This window comes from Nomascus leucogenys, chromosome 10, assembly GCF_006542625.1.
Source record: "Nomascus leucogenys isolate Asia chromosome 10, Asia_NLE_v1, whole genome shotgun sequence".
Lineage (NCBI taxonomy): Eukaryota > Metazoa > Chordata > Mammalia > Primates > Hylobatidae > Nomascus > Nomascus leucogenys.
This window is the reverse complement of record NC_044390.1, coordinates 21,101,265-21,117,399: the sequence shown is the minus strand read 5'-3', so window position 1 is coordinate 21,117,399 and position 16,135 is coordinate 21,101,265.

Genomic DNA, 16,135 nt, shown 5'->3' with positions numbered 1-16,135 from the left:
CTATAGGAAGTAACATTTTTATGCCAATTATTGGGAAAGAATACCAAGTTTAAAAAGTAGAGAAAGAGAGAAAGAGGAGTGTGGCAGGAATAAAGCTATTTTTTGTTCGTTTATTTGTTTTGTTTTTTGAGACGGAGTCTCGCTCTGTCGCCAGGCTGGAGTGATGTCGGCTCACTGCAACCTCCGCCTCCTGGGTTCAAGTGATTCTCCTGCCTCAACCTCTCAAGTAGCTGGGACTACAGGCATGTGCCACCATGTCCAGTTAATTTTTGTATTTTTAGTAGAGACAGGGTTTCACCATGTTGGCCAGAATGGTCTCCATATCTTGACCTCGAGACCCACCTGCCTCGGCCTACCAAAATGCTGGGGATTGCAAGTGTGACCCACCTGCCAAGCCGAAAGCTAGATTTTTAATCAAAGATAATGGCTAACCTATTACACTGGGCTGGGTTGGGTAGGGAGTTCTGTTTTTGTTGTTGTTGTTGTTGTTGTTGGTTTTCTGTTTTTAAAGCAATGTTCAGGATCGTCCTAACAAAATTAGAAAGATACATACAAAAAGTCATCAATATAGTCTCCTGCTCAAATTCATTCACATCTCAATTGATTTAATAATTTCTCATGGGTAAGAACATATGTAGCCTGCTTGTATTTGCCAAAGTATTTGCCTAAAACACAAATGGGACATAGTACTGTCTGTTATGCTACCAGTGCCATTTATTCCTAATGTCCTTTTCATTTCACAGACCATTTTGTATTTTTCTGACATGCTACTGTTTCACTGAATAACTACTTCAAATAATAAGTTATAAATGAGATGAAAAAAGATTTGCAAGTTAAATCAAAGAATTCTACAACAATCTATACAACACTTTGAGAAATTAACGTATGATCTGGACAAGTCGCAAGACCGATTAAATTGTATGGTCATCCCATATATGGGCAGAAGATAATCAATTTTAGTTTTCAATACATTAGATAATATTTATGTACAAGAATATCTCATTGAAGTTATACTTATTTTTATTTCATACTTCACCAACTTGTTTATGTTTTCTTTTATAATCATCATTAGACTTCTTGTTATCTAGGTACTAAAGGAATTGCTCTCTGCTATATATTGAACCTTGCTGTCAGGTGATGATAAAAGACCCCCTTGAAAATGAAAAGAAAAACCAAAGACAGATAAACAATAGAAATGAGCACAGGAGAAAGATAATGGTTTAAGGCCATCATAACTTACTAATTTAGACCTAAAAGTCAATAAATGCTCAATGCCCTGGAAAGAGTTCTCAATCCAGTGTTTACAAAGCCATGATGTGCTATTATTTTTTAGTAGATGACAAAATAGCACATTGCTATTTCTCCTGTGAAAGAAGAAAAGTGGTCAAAGAAAAAGATGGGAGCAGAAAAATAATGTAGAAACAGGAAAGAAAAAAAAAGAATCAAAGCACAATTGAATATGCTTCAGTCCAAATTTATTTTGCATCTGTTCTGTGCCAGATGCTATGTTAATTGCCAAAAATAAATAAATAAAAAGCTATGTTATAATCCTTATCCTAAAAAAACTATAGTAGAAAAACATGGTAATAATAATGAAAATAATAATATTAATAATAATAAAGGTATTTTATGCAGTAGATCCTAGAGTAAAAGACTGTAGGGATGTCCTTTAAAAATACAAAAATTAACGTGTGGCTTTTTCTTTTAATTTGTTTTTAAACATATCATCACACTTACAAGGATAAAGCTCAGGTTTAAGATATCATAAATTACTAGAATAGACACGGAAGTCAATAAAAGCTGAATGACCTGGATAAAGTCTCTCTCCTGTGAGGAGAAACCCATAGTGCTATTTTTCACGAGGTGACAAAATGGCACAAAACCTTTTAAAGATGAGAAAAAATAAATAAAAACCTTAAACTTTGAGCTTTAGGAACACATCAAATTCCTGACATGAGGTGTGCCTGTGTGTAAGTATGAGCTCACGTGACAAAAAAATACAAGGGTGGTTCATAAAGTAGGCTAAGAAGTTGATTCTGTATTTTTTAGTTTTATATCATCCCTTTGTCCAAGAGTTTTGTAAAAAAAAGATGTTGAAAATATACATTTAGAACCATGTCATTTTCATGTACATTTTATTGGGAAGGTTTCAGACAGAAGGAATTTAACAATTAAGCGCCATGAATCCAGCACCTACCTTAAGTCTTATTTTATTTATATATCTACTTACTTTTCTTCCCAAATTGTACGTTGTCAAGAGTCAATGTCTTTATTTTACTTCATCCATGATTATTTAGGTACCTTCAGACAATTTTAGATTCCATAATCTAAAAATTAAATTATTGTTTACTTTTTAAAGTCACAAAATTGATCCAAGAGATAGAAACTAATTCAGTATGTCATACAGGTAGTTGATGGTAGTTAGAATTTGTACCTGACTACAGTGCCCCATCTTTACCATTATACACCTAGATTTTAAGGAAGTAAAAGCAGACAGAAGATTCTTATCAGAAATAGAAGATCAAAAAAATGACATGTCAATGAAAGTATGAATGTTTCACATTCTATTTTCAACCCTCAGTTCTGAAGGATCACTTCAGTTCCAGAACTCTCCATAAAAATAGACTGGAGCCTTTGTTGCAAAGCATCATTGTTCAATATCTTTCCTTGTTCAACCCTGCTTCTCAAACCCTTCAGAGTTCTAGTTTCTAAAAGCATTCTGCAATAACATTTCCATATACAAGTCTCCATCTCAGAATTTACTTCTTAGGGAATGCAACCTGTGACAAAGATGAACTTCAGCAGAAAGATTAAACTTGAGTTTGGGATGACCATGAGACATTAGGTGCCCAGGAAATCACTAAAATCACTGAAATATATCACAATTGTCAATTTCTTAATGGAAGATACTAAGATTTTTTCATACTTAGAAAATGATCAAGATGTGAAGATTTAATTATACACATGGCAAATAATAAAGTAAATTATAACAACTTAAAAGTAAAGATTCATATTAAGTTGGGAACTGGAATCATAACCAAAAAATTTCCTTAAAAAATGTTCATGTATTAAAGACAGATCTGGGACATTTTAGAAAGTGTAGTAAAATGTTTTTGTTTTATATGTGATAGAAACAATGACATAAAGTTTCCAGGTAAAAATGAATATGGAAATACTCATACCATATTCTTTCTTTCATTGTCCTTGGTTCCATTAAAGAACAAGTCTTTTCTCAAGATATAAGGTCATAAGTGTATTTGTAGTTAAGAGAAGGGCAAATAAAAATAGTATCTGACATAAACTGTGAAAGGAAAACACACATCCACAGTCTTGCAAACACACACAGAAATTTCTACAGATGCAGAGTGCGTGTGTGTGCATACTCAGGCAAACACACCAAGACTTATGCCCTTTGAGAAATAGCATCTCTTCTCTTTCAACCTTTGTTTGATTGTTTTCTTTAGCTGTGATACTTCCATTCACACCCTCAGCTTCAATACTCCCAAGGGTCACTCCCTTATTTTGCTCAAATAACACCTTTAAAAAATGAACATTTTATTTTAGAATAATTTTAGTTGCATAGAAAATTTTCAAATATAATGTAGTGTTCCTCTGTACTCCTCATCCAATTTTAGTTTTTCCAGATGTTATAATCTCAAATAATCTGATACATTTGTCAAATTATGACATCACTATCTGTACATTGTTATTAACTAATTTCCAGGCATTATTTGTACTCACACTAAAGTCCTTTTACTTCCTGGGCATCCAATTCAAAATTCAAGGTTTCATTTAGTTGTCATGCCACCTTTTTTTCTCTTTTATGTCTATTTCTCAAATTTTCTTTGTTTCTCATCACCTTAACAATTCGAAGAGTACTCTAGATACTACATAAAATATTTCTTAATTTGAGATTTTAAAGTATTTTTCTCAAATATAGAATGCATTATGTGTTTTTGGAAAAAATACCACAGAAGTAAAGTGCTATTATTATTGCATCATATTAGGGGATAAATTATATCCATATGGTATCGTTGAGGCTGTCACCCTTCATTGCATGGTTAAGATAGGGTATGTCAGTTTCCTCTATTATAAAGTTACAGAATTTTCCATTTCATACTCTATCCTTTGGAAACAAATTATTCAATTCAATCCACCCTCAAGGGAGCCAGAAATTAAGCTCCATGTACTAGAAAAGTTATATCTACATAAAAATTTTAGAATTGTTTGTTCATTATCCCTTATCTATTTACCTATTCAATCATTTATGGATATCGTTATAGACTTATGCATATTTATCTGATACTTTGGGTTATAATCCAACGTTACATGTATTTTTATTGCTCAAATTGTTTTAGCTTCATCTATTGAGATCTCTTAAACGTTGGCACCTGTGTTTCTTTGACATGCACTTACTATTTTGTTTTTGTTCACTCCTTACTTTCTATTACTACAGGATGCTTCAGGATTATCTTGTATTTTCACTGCATCAGTCCTACATTTAGCCACTTTCTAAGGATCCCTTGTTCTTTTATTGAAGAATGATATTAGAAACTAAGTTTTTGGTCCAGGTGTGCTTATTTCTACCTGGCTAAACCTCTCCAATTTAATGAGACTACCCTGACTGTTCTATTTGTCTCTGAAATCTGCTCCTCTGCTATTCCCCATTCCAAATTTCCATTATCTTTTAATAGATTCTTTTTTTTTTCATAGCACACATCACCTTTTAATATACTATAGAATTTGCTTGTGTATCCTGCTTAATTGTCTGTTTTCTCTTGTTTCTACAATTTAAGTTTGACGAGGATACAGATTTCTGTTGTGGCCACTATTGTATATCTAGCACACAGATAAATACCTGGTACAGACTTAGTAACTATATTTGATAACAATTTATTGATATTTGTAATAGAGTTTGAATAATCTAAATGCATATTTGAATTCACCTCATGAAAAGTTAAACATATCATATTGTGTTTAAAGTGAAAAATGCATATAATTTAGATCAATTCCCTTCATAGGATTAGAAAATTCCAAAGACAAGCAGGAATCTGCACTATGACTACGAAGTAAAGACCCCAAATTTAGTGGATTCACATGTTATTGTATAGATAATGGTATGTAAAGGTTCAAATAATTTCTCTTCAATGTAAGTTTATTGCTGTTGTCCTGTAAGACATAGTCAATTTAGATTCAAACACAGCGATCAAAACATAACCCCCTTTCATTAAATCATGTGTAAATATGAGATCATAATATGCTCTTTTATTTTTGTTTTGTTGTTGTTGTTAATGTTTTTACTTTTTTCCCTCTTTTTCAACTTTTATTTTAGAATTAGGAGAAACATGTGCAGGTTTGTTACAAACATATATGTGTTATGCTGATGTTTGGGGTCTGACTGGACCTATCACCCTGATAGTGAGCATAGTATACAATAGGTAGTTGTTTAGCTCTTGCCCCCTCCTTCTCCCCTCTTGTATTCCCAAGTGTCTATTGTTCCCATCTTTATGTCCATGTGTACTCAATGTTTAACTCTTGCTTATAATTGAGAACATGTATTATTTCTGTTCCTGCATTAATTTGCTTAAAATAATGGCCTTCTGCTGCATCTGTGTTGCTACAAACAACATGATTTTGTTCTTTTTTTAATCACTGCATAGTATTACATGGTATACACGTACTAAATTTTATTGATCTAGTCCACCATTGATGAGCACCTTCATTGATTCTATTTTTTTGTTGTTGCTGTTATGAATAATGCTGCGATGAACATACAAGTGCATGTGTCTTTTTGGCAGAGCTATTTATTTTCCTTTCAATATATACCCAATAATGGGATTGCTGGGTTGAATGGTAGTTCAGCTCAGTCCTTTGAGAAATTTCCAAACTTCTTTCCACAGTGGTTAAATAAATTTACGTTTCCACCAATAGCGTATGTGTTCCCTTTCTCTCCAGCCTCACCAACATCTGTTAATTTTTGACTTTTTAAGAAAAGTGATTGTGACAGTTGTGTATCTCATTGTGGTTTCGATTTACATTTCTTTGATGATTAATGATGATAAACATTTTTTCTTATATTTGTTGGCTGCATATGTTCTGTTTTGAGAAGTGTCTGTTCATGAAATTGAGTAATTTTGGGGTTGGTGAATTAAGTTTCTTATAGATTCTGGATACTAGACCCTTGATGGATGCAGTTTGTGAATACTTTTTCTCATTCTGTGAGTTGTTTGTGTACGTCTTTGATAGTTTATCTTACTGTGCAGAAGATCTGTAGTTAATTGGTCATACTTATCAATTTTGGTTTTTGTTGAATTTGCTGTTGGGGACTTAGCCATATATTATTTGGACTTAGCCATGTATTATTTGCCAAGAACAATATTGAAAAGAGTATTTCCTAGGTTTTTCTTTTTTTATGGGACTTTTATAATTTGAAGTCTTTATAATAATTCTTGAGTAAATTTTTGTATATGGTAAAAGGTAGGGGTTCAGTATCATTCTTCTGCTTATGAATAGCCAGTTATATAAGCACCATTTATTGAATAGAGAGTCCTTTCCCCATTGTTTGTTATCGTTGACTTTGTCAAAGATCAAATGACTTTGTAGTTTTATTTCTGGTTCTCTGTTCTCTGTGAGTAGCTTTATTTCTCGCTCTATGTTCTTTTCCATTGGTCTGTGTGTGTGTGTGTTGTTGTATCAGTACCATGCTCTTTTGGTTACTGTAGCCTTGTAGTATAGTTTCAAATCAGGTAATATGATGCTTCCAGTTTTGATCTTTTGGCTTAGGGTTACTGTGGCTATTTGGGATCTTTATTGGTTCCATATGAATTTTGGGATTTTTTTCTAGTACTATGAAAAATGGCATTCATAATTTGCTAGGAATAATGTTCAATTTGTAAACTGCTTTGGGCAGTATGGCCATTTTAACAATATTGATTCTTCCAATCCATAAAGATGAAACATTTTCTTATTTATTTGTGTAATTTTTCATTTCTATCAGCAGTGTTTTGTATTTCTCCTTGTAGAGCTATTTTAACTCCTTGGTTAGATGTATTTCTCCTTGTAGAGCTATTTTAACTCCTTGGTTAGATGTATTTCTAGGTATTTCTCTTTTTCAGTAGCTATTGTAAATGGGATTGTGTTCTTTATTTGGCTGTCATCTAGAAATTTATTGGTACATAGAAATGCTACTTATTTTTGTACATCGATTTTGTATCCTCAAACTTTACTGAAGTTGTTTATCAGCTCTGGGAGCCCTTTGGCAGGGCTGTTAAGGTTTTCTAGTTTTAGAATCATATCATTGGTGAAAAGAGGTAGTTTGATGTGTGATTTTCCTATTCGATGCATTTTTTTTTCTTACTTGATTTCTCTGACTAGGACATCCAGTATTATGTTGAGTTTGACGTAAATACCTTTTATTATTTTGAAGTGTGTTCCTTCAATTCCTAGTTTCTCAAGGTTTTTTTGTTTTTGTGTTTTTATCATGAAGAGGTGTTGAATTTTATATGAAACTTTTAATGCATTTATTAACATGATCATATGGTTTTTGTTTGTAATTCTATTTATGTGGTAAATTACAATTACTGATTTGAAAATGTAGAACCAACATTGCACTCCAGGAATAAAGCCTACTTGATCATGGTGAATTAACTTTTTGATGTGCTACTGGATTCAGTTTGCTAGCATTTTGTTGAGAATTTTGTGGTCTATGTTTATCACCAATATTGACCCACAGTTTTATTTTTTCATAGGGTCTCTGCCACATTTTTGTAGGAAAATAATGCTGGCTTCATAGAATAAGTTAGAGAAGACTCCTTGCTTCTTGATTTTTTGGAATAATTTTATTAGGTTTGGTACTAGCTCTTCTTTGTATGTCTGGTAGAATTTGGCTGTAAATCTATCTGTTCCATGGCTTTTTATGGCTAGTAGACTTTTTATTACTGATTCTGTTTCATAATTTATTATTGGTCTGTTCCTTTCTTCCTGGTTCAATCTTGGACAGTTATCTGTTTCCAGGAATTTCTCCATTTTCTCTAGATTTTCTAGTTTGTGTGCATAGAGGTGTTGACAATAGTCTCAGGATTTTTTATATTTCTGTGGGATTTGGTTGTAATCTCATCTTTGTCAATTCTAACTGTGTATTTGGATTTTCTTTCTTTTATACTTTGTTAATCTAGCTAGCCATATATTCATTTTGTTTATTCTTCCAATGAACCAACTTTTGGTTTCATTGATTTTTTGTATAGACGTTTGCATCTCAATTTTATTCAGTCCTTCTCTGATTTTACTTATTTTTTGTCTTCTGCTACCTTTAAGTACATTTTTTTCTAGTTCCTCTAGGTGCAATTCTATATTGTTAATTGGAGAACTTTCTTACTTTTTGATGTAGGCAATTAACACTATAAACTTTCCTTTTAACAATGCTTTAGCTGCATCCAAAATATTTTGGTATGTTGTATCTTTATTTTCAATAGTTTCAAATATTTTCTTTATATTTCTGCCTTAAATTCATTGTTCACCCAAGTGTCTTTCAGGAGCAAGTTGTTTAATTTCCATGTAATTGTGCACCCTTGAGAGATCATCTTGGTATTGATTTCCATTTTTATTGCACTGTGGTCCAAGTGTGTGAATGCTATGGTTTAGGATATATATATATATATTTTATTTATTGACAATTTACCATTATGGAATGCTCTTCTTTGTCTTTCTTGATTGTTGTTGGTTTAAAGTCTGTTTTATCTGGCATAAGAATAGTGACTCCTGCTCTTTTTTTGTATTCTGTTTGGATAATAAATCTTTCCCTTTCTGTTTACATTGAGCCTGTGAGTGTCATTATATGTGAGATGGGTCTCTTAAAGCCAGCACACAGTTAGGCTTTGTCTTTTTTTCCAAGTTACCACTTTATAACTTTTTAAGTTGGATGTTTAGACCACTTACATTCAAGGTTAATGTTGATATCCTAGATTTTGAGCCTTTCCTCATGTTGTTAACTGTATATTTTGTTCACTGGATTAGGAGGTTGTCTTATGGTGTCAGTAGGCTGTGTACTTAAATGTGTTTGTGGTGGCAGGTATTGTTCTTTCATTTCCATGCTTATCACTCTCTTAAGGACCTCTTTTAAGGCAAGTTAGTGGAAATAAATTCCCTTAGTGATTGCTTTTCTAAGAAAGATTTTATATCTCCGTTGCTTATGAGGTTTTATTTGGTAGGATATGAAATTCTTGGTCGGAATTTCTTTTCTTTAAGGTCACTGAAAATAGGTCCTCCATCTCTTCTGGCTTCTGAGGTTTTTGTTGAGGCATTTACTACTAACCTGATGGTGTTTCCTTTGTAAGTGACCTGACCCTTCTCTCTAGCTCTCTTTGATGTGATTTATTTTGCATTGACCTTAATAAATATGATGACTATGTGCCTTGGGGATAGCTGCCTTGTATAGCATTTCATGGAGGTTTTCTGTATTTCTTGAATTTGCATGTAAATCTCTCTAGCAAGACTGGGGAAATATTTGTGCCCCATATTCTCAAATTCATTTTCAGAGTTGCTTATTCTTTCTCCTTCTGTCTGAGAAATGCCAAGGAGTTGTTTATTAGATCTCTTTTCATAATGCTTTCTTAGATGTTTTGTTTATTTCTTAAAATGACTATTTCTTCATTTTTGTCTGACTGAGTTGATTGATGAACTGGTCTTCAAGTTGTGAGATTATTTCCCTAGCTTAGTCTAGTTTGCTGTTAATGCTACCAACTCTGTTAAAAAAATTATTGTTGTAAATTTTTCAATTCCAGAAATTTGGTTTTGTTTTTTCTTAAAATGACTAATTTGTCTTTTAACTTTTGGATCATTTTATTGGATTCCTGGATCCCTTGGATTGGGTTACAACTTTCTCCAGAATCTCTATGAACTTCCTTGCCATTCCTTCTGAATTCCATGTCTATTATTTCAAGAATCATTGCTGGGGAGCTAGTATGCTTATTTAGAGGTAAGAGGACACTGAGTTTTTGGATTGCCAGAGTTTTTGCACTGATTCTTTCTGGTGTTCCTTTGTCCTATTGGCTTTTCTGTCATTTGGATGCAATTTTTTTTGTATTTATATTCTTTATTTACTTTGAGGTTTAAGCTGTGGTGTAAGTTGAGTATAGTCAATTAGCTTCATTTCTGTGTGCTTTCAGCGGGCCAAGGCTCTGTATGTGATCTTTATTTGTGGCTAGGTTCTTGCCCTGGGTTTCACAGGCAATGTATAATGGCAGAATATTTTTGGTGTTGTAATTTTTGCTGTTTAAGACTAATGTAGAAGATACTTAAGAGTAATGGCTGGCAGATAGGCTTTTACTCAGCCAGATATTTTGTATTTCAGTGAAGTCACAGCAGTGCTCCATTTTGGTGGTGGGGAAGAGAGGTAACCTCCTTGCCAGGTCTGCTCCCAGGCTTTAGGGAGCCTACTCCCATCATTGGCACTGCCTGCATTTCCTTTCTTAGGTGTTCCAGGCTTCAGGGCTCCCTCAGACAGAAGCTGTGGCTGGCAGACTGGCCACACCTTTCCTAAACCAGCACTACAGAGTGAGGCATACCCTGCTGCCATGCCAGCCCAGGACCCCAAGTCTCACCCCTCATAGTGTTCTGAGAGTGAAGGCTCCTCCCTAGCTTGAGTGCCGGCTACAGATCTCATTTTGGCACTACTGAGCTATGTACTGCAGCCCTGGGGCTTTGGGACTGGGCCCAGAGCTCTGTCTTCTGGCCCTTAGGGTCAGGCCCTGGCTGTGCTGAGGGATGCAAAATGTTTTCAGGCCACCAGGAAAGCACTCAGGCAGGGCTGCCAGCAAAGCAACCACGGTGGGTGGTAGGGGCTGTGCTGTGCTTCTGCTCTTGCAGGAACAACCAGGTAGGGCCTTGGGGTGCAGGTATTGGGCAAAAGTGCCTGCAGAAGAGATGTGCCTCAGTCCTGTGGGTAAGACAGCCCTGTACTCTCTTGACCTGGCAGTTAGCACCTATGATCATGCTCCACTGCAGCTGTCCCATGCACAACACCCCTGGGCCCCATGCAAGCTGGAGCTCTGTCTCTGTCTACTCTCTGGGCCAATCTCCCTGTCTATTTAATGTGTATGGTGGCTGAGGTGGTCGTGGAATATCTTGTAGCTAGTATTTCAGATGTCCTGAGTGAGTGAGAGTGGAATGATGCACAACTTTATGCTCATAAATAGTAATTATTTAGGTATAAAAGTAGATATTTATCTATTACAGTTTATATCTTTAAACGTTAAAGTGAATTAAAATATTTCAATAATGAATAAAATATTCAGAATAAATAAAAATTGAGGTCAATTATGTTTCAAAAAAATTGGCTTTTTTCCTCCCAATAGCTATGTGTAATACAAGATAAACCATATTACTTAAGAATATACTTTTATTATTGGTTTCTCTGCTTCCTTTACTGACATATTGGTATCTTAAAATTAGTATTGCTGGGAGTACTTACACAATGAAAATTAACAAATACTACAAATGAAGAGATTGTGTGTGTGTGTGTGTGTAGAACAAATTGTTAAAAATTAGTCAGCACATCACGGAATCTCATCTAAACTTTGCACATTTAGCAATATAGTAATCATTTCCCCCCCTGTTTCAGTGAAATCACATTCTTATTTTATATTTTTTTGTTTAAATATGTATTTTTTATTTTGAAGATATAGTACAGCCATTAATTTAAATATGTGATTACTGTTAGAGAAGTACTTTTGTTTGACTTTATAGTGTGAAAGAAATAATGAGCCATAACTTCAATATCTATTTTACTGTTGGAATATTCAAGTTTGAATTAATATTTCAGAGAACATTATTTTTATGAAAGTGAAAGTGCTCTTCAGAAATTGTCTAGGCACTGTCCATCATCTTTCACTGATTTTAGAAAATGTCAAAATCGATCTGCTTGATCAGTTTGTCCATTTCAGATGACTTTAGGAAGATAGAACAAAATGGGATGAAGCTCATTAATGAATTGCATGGTGATTGAGATGCCCATCTTAGACTGCAAAAGAAAAATTTAAATTAATAGGCAGAAAAAAAGTGTTCAGCAAGTTAACATTTCCTCTCTTGGGAGGTATTCCCTCATCACATAGTCAGAGTACATTCTGTCCTTAACTTTATTTTTGAGTTTGGCAACATCTGTGTTATTTTAGTCTATGACTGAAAGGGCTACAAAATGTGGTATCACATGCATCATTATTCCCTGGAATGAAGCTTGAAATTAGATCATGATTAAGTCAAAATTCAAAGATATTTCTAATTATATTTACTTTGAGGATGTACATAAACTTCTAGGGTAGTAACTTGCATTTCTGAAACAAAATTAAAAAAGAAAAGCTATTCTTTAGTTGCTGTTGTTCAGAATTGCAGGACATTGTGGTACAAGGAAAACCTTTTTTATGGTAGAGAACAAATTTTCTAAACTAGGTGTCTTTTGAGGTACATCAAAATCAGCCTCTATTTATTATTATGCAAATTTGCACCAATTCCCACAGTGAATGCCAAAAAAAGGTGATAATTTCTTTTTGAATTTGTGATTTACATTCTTTCTAGGACATGCAATTTATAGTTTTAATATATAAAGACTTGGAAAATAGAATCAAGTTCCAGTGAATTTTAAAAGACTTATCCATTGGAGAGAGAATTTCATTGTAATATAGTCACCCCTCTTTACTCATGTATTTCATATTTGCAAATGCTTCTACTTGCTAAAATTTATTTACAACCCCAATATCTATAATGGCAGTTTTGTGGTCATTCACAGATTTCAGAGAAAAAGCAAAAATTTTGAATTGCCTAATAAGTTTTCAACTGAGGTTGAACAAAGTGACTCTTTGCCTTCCTGTTTCAGCTCTCATATTGTAAAGTAGCTTTCTTTTCTTGGTCTACTTAGTGCCACATTTTCACATTTTTCATTTTTATTCTCTTTTCTTTCTTTCTTTATTTCTTTTCCTTTCTTTCTTCTTTCATTTTTTGTTTGCTTTTTTTTGGTGTTTTTGTTTTTTAAAATGGTGCTCAAGTATAGTGCTGAAGGAAATCTCCCATTCTTAAGGCCAAAATGCTTTGTGAAAAAATACATGTGTTAGCTAAGCTTCATTTAGGCGTGAGTTACAGTGCTATTAATCATGAGTTCAATGTTAATGAACCAATAATACAAGTTAAATTAGGTATCTTTAAAGAAAAGCACATAGGTTATGTATTGACTGGTTACTTGAAATTTTGTGGAGAACCATTAATTACATAAAAGCTTTTAATATTAAATGCTACTCTCTACTTAAATAAAACACAGATATTTCTAGTAAAAATTAACAAATGATAATGATATGGATTTTAAAATCAACTAAATACTATCAATCCAATAATTACCTTTTGAAAAGGCTTTCCTAAAAGTTGGCCTCATTTTAGGAACAATTGTCTTTGATAATTATTATTAGTTCTGTAGACCCTAGATGACCTAGTCATTCAATTACTAAGATTATTCAACTAAGTTAAAACTTTAGAATTGTGTAATAGAATAATACGAAAATAAAAATGGTTAACAAAGTCTAAATCTTCATTATCTGTTTTTAAAATATAATAAACTTCTACATTTTATGTATATCAGAGTATTTATTATCTTTATAATATTAACCTATATCATTTAACAAAGAGGGAGGATAAGTGGGAGGAGAAGGAAAAGGAGAAAAATAGCTACCATACATTGAATACTTATGAAGCAGGCATTTTCCTCTCTCTCTCTTTATATCTATGTTATATATATATATACACACACACACACCCAAACACGTGTAAATATAAATAGGATTATATATATTTATATATATTCCTATTTTGTCCAATTACCCCATAATAAGTAAATATTAGTAATCCAATTACACATATAATGGTACTGGGGGCTACATGTATTTGATTAGCAAGTTCGAAGTCACACAACTGGTGAGGAAGAGAGCCCTTCCAAAGTGGATAGGCCTGACTCCACAGCCAGGAAATAGAGTCTAAAAGAGTCTCTTTCTGTCTCTCTATATAGCTTTTATCTTATAATATTCATTCTTGGTAAAAGATCCCCATCTTTAACCCAACCAAGAAAAGCAAGCGCAAACACAATAATTATTTTATATCCACTCTTATTAATTGTTCTCTTTTCAGGATCATTTTTGTAATTTGAAATGTTTCACTACTCCCATATTCAACACTGAATCAAGAAACAGCACTCATGAATATAAGGTGGGAACTGGCCTGAGTAGAGGGTATTTCTAAATAAAATTAACCATATACTTTTTTTTTTTTTTTTTTGAGATGAAGTCTCACTCTACCTCAGGCTGGAGTGCAGTGGGGCTATCTCGGCTCACTGCAACCTCTGCCTCCCAGGATCAAACGATTCTCCTGCCTCAGCCTCCTGAGTAGCTGGGATTACAGGCGCCTGCCACCATGCCTGGCTTATTTATTTATTTATTTATTTTTCATTTTTTAGCAGAGACGGGGTTTCACCATGTTGGCCAGGCTGGTCTCGAACTCCTGACCTCAGGTGATCCACCTGCGTTAGCCTCCCAAAGTGCTGGGATTACAGGCGTGGGCTACCGCACCCGGCCACAAAGGTTTATTGCTGTTATTGTTTTCTTTATTCCATGTTGAAATTATAATAATTCTGATATATTAAGATAATCAAATTTCTCTTTCAAACTGATTTCCCCTGTTTGTTTTTATTCTTTGTAATGTGGCTACTAGAAAATGTAAAATTATATACGAGGCTTGCATTATATTTATTTCAGCAGCTCTGTTCTAAAGAATAGATTTAAAATAATATCAAGTAAATTAATGAAAAGGAATTGGATAATATAAGTAAAAGTTCATCTCTATTCCATGGGGCATCAGTAGTTTTGCTTGACTGGAGGCTGAAATATCCACTTTGAAAATTCTCACTCATGTGGCTATTAAGTTGGTGCTGGCTGTCCATTGAAAACTCATTCAGGGCTTTGGCCAGGAGTGTTAGTTCTTCTTCACATGAACCTCTCCACTGGCTGCTTAGAAGGTGAGCCAGTGGCACAATTAATATAATGGGTTTTTACAAATTTTAATAGGCTCTATACATTATTTTAATTAAGTGAGGATTATTCCCCTGATTTATTGTTTCTAGTAAACTTGTGATTTCTCCATCATTTTGTTAAAGGTAGGATTTCCACAAACCTCCAACCCCACTGGGAATCTTCCCAATATTTCAAAGAAACAGGTTTTTGACACTATCTTTTATCAATCCAGTGGGATTTTTAGTTCAAATATTACTGTAATGCTTTTATTTCAGTTGAAATTGTTCAGAGAAGACCAAGGTAGATGATCAAATGCAATTCTTTCTAAGGGCATCACAGTATAACAAATGTATTTGTTTTCTGGATTTGTGACAAGTAGCAAACTCTGTTTATAAATACAGATTGCACCACAGGTACTAGTGACACTCTGTCACATCACATCACAGAGTTTCCACTGAGCAACTTTAGGGTGTCTGATTCTCTGTCTTTCTATGCCTGTTTTTATAAGCTGAATGTGATCGGTTTTGTTATACTAAACCAAAACTTACAGCAAAACATAAATTCTCCCTACCACTCATGCTCATCTTTGTTTAGTCATAGGTATCTGAAGTGGCATAAAGGACAAAGATTTTCCAAAGAGAAATTACTGCATCTACTCCTCTCTTCCCCTTCTCCTCTTTTTTGTTTTTTGTTTGTTTTTTGGTCCTCTACAGTAAGAGAATATCTCAAAAAAACTAACACTGATGAATTTACTATCTTCTCTAAACTTTAATGGCAAATTAGGCACAGCTGAAATCAGTGGAAATTCTCTCCTTCAGGGTTTCTCAAGGTTTGATTCCTCATACAAGGAATTTGCCAGGAAATCTCGTTATGGTTTGGACTTTGCTGGAGGGTGTGATCCCTGCTAGGAGAATCTCTTGCAACAGGGCTGAAGACCACTCCTACGGGACTGGTTTTGGAGTAACTTGGAGGATAAATACACCACATGGTCTCAAGAGCCTCTGTCCAGATATTCAGAGGATGGTTTTTGCAGCCACTGCCATCTCCCAATTAGAAATAGGTGTGTCCAGACTTTGACCAATGGCTCAGTTACTGCC